The sequence below is a fragment of the Ceratotherium simum genome, chromosome 8 (assembly GCF_057802395.1).
Source record: "Ceratotherium simum simum isolate JZ-2026a chromosome 8, ASM5780239v1, whole genome shotgun sequence".
Taxonomy (NCBI): Eukaryota; Metazoa; Chordata; class Mammalia; order Perissodactyla; family Rhinocerotidae; genus Ceratotherium; species Ceratotherium simum.
Window position 1 is genome coordinate 53,547,041 of NC_141907.1, and position 1,412 is coordinate 53,548,452.

The following is a 1,412-nucleotide window of genomic DNA, read 5'->3' on the forward strand; positions in this document are numbered from 1 at the left end:
CTATACTGCTGGCTTTAAAGATAGCAGAGGATGGGGCCATGAGGCAAAGAATGCAGGCAGCCTCTAGAAGCTAGACAAAGCAAGGGAATAGATTCTCCCCTACAGCTTCCAGAGAGAATGCAGTCTGATTTTAGCCCCATAAGACACATTTCAGACTTCGAACTTCCAGAACTGTAAGAAAATAAATTTGTGTCATTTAAGCCACTAAGTTTGTGGTAATTTGTTATAGCAGCAATAGGAAATTAACACACTAAATTGCAGAGGTATTCACTTTGAGTCATTCAAAATCCCACACATTGTGGGTCCACCAGAATTCTAGGCTCATGGGGCATCACAAAGCCAATACACAAATGGGACTGTGAAGAATGGCAGACACACTTAACAGTGTGTGTCTCCTCTGCTCATGCACATGCTCCATAATTCCATTGGACTTCATTTACAAAACATAAATTCACAAATAAAGTTATTAAGAATTTCAAGCCAGTGACAACAGATAAGTAAACCAAGCATGGTGCCCTCCAAACACACAGCCCTGTGTAAATGCTCGCCTGTGAAGCCAGTGTTGCCGAGAAGGAATAGTCTCCAAAAGTAAAGCAAGTTGGTGGGAGTTGAGAAAAATATAGTACTAATTACAGTACTTGCCAGTACTCAAATCTGTTGGGGTTGTTTTTAACTCAAATTTTAGATTTTTTTTTTTTGGACTGAAACAGGCTTTTCACTGTTTACAAGGTTATTTCTGAGTTGCAAAAATTCTCTCTCCATGTTTTTCTCTGTTTCATCATGTTTTTGCCCTGTTTTCCCCCATTCAATCTTGGCTGCCACAATTAGACAGACAGAAAGCACGACGATGCTTTTTTCCTGTATCTGTAGTGGAAACCTCAGAAGCAGAGAATAACTGCTCCAGGTCTGTCAAAATCAAATCTGGCTTTTGCAAAACAGGTTTCCAAGCCCTACTCTATTATTCTTCCAAACACACACATACTTGCACAGAATTTCCAGGTTTGAAGTCCAGAAATATGTACTTTTTAAAGCTCTATAATTGATTCTAACAATCACTGCTGTTGCGAAACTCCATCATCTCAATATTTCAGACAACCAAGAATTAGAAGTAGAAAAGAGGCCACGATCAGTATCTCTGAGAAGCATTTTGAACAGCCACCCAAATATATAGTGAAGCCAACATAAGCCACATACAAGTTGGCATTCTACGGTCTGGATATTTCTTTCTTCGTAAGAAAGAAATTTCTTTTCTCATAAGAAATATTCAGAGGAAAGGGGAAATGGAGGTGGTTTTAAAAAATGAACAAAGTCTGAGGAAAAGGGAAAATTATCTTTGAAGACAGAGAATGAGCAAAGCCCTGAACCTGATTTAGTTAAAGAACCAAGAGAAAAGTTTCAGAAAACTGTATGGT

The 1,412-nt window shown here is 38.7% G+C and overlaps 1 non-coding gene across 1 annotated transcript; it reads right to left on the bottom strand.

Annotated features, from left to right (window-relative positions):
- Nucleotides 1-789: 789 nt before the first annotated feature.
- On the bottom strand, nt 790-919 carry LOC147916465 (small nucleolar RNA SNORA31). The gene has a single exon (XR_015553081.1). It is a non-coding gene; the product is annotated as a small nucleolar RNA SNORA31 (small nucleolar RNA).
- Between the last annotated feature and the right edge of the window lie 493 nt (nt 920-1,412).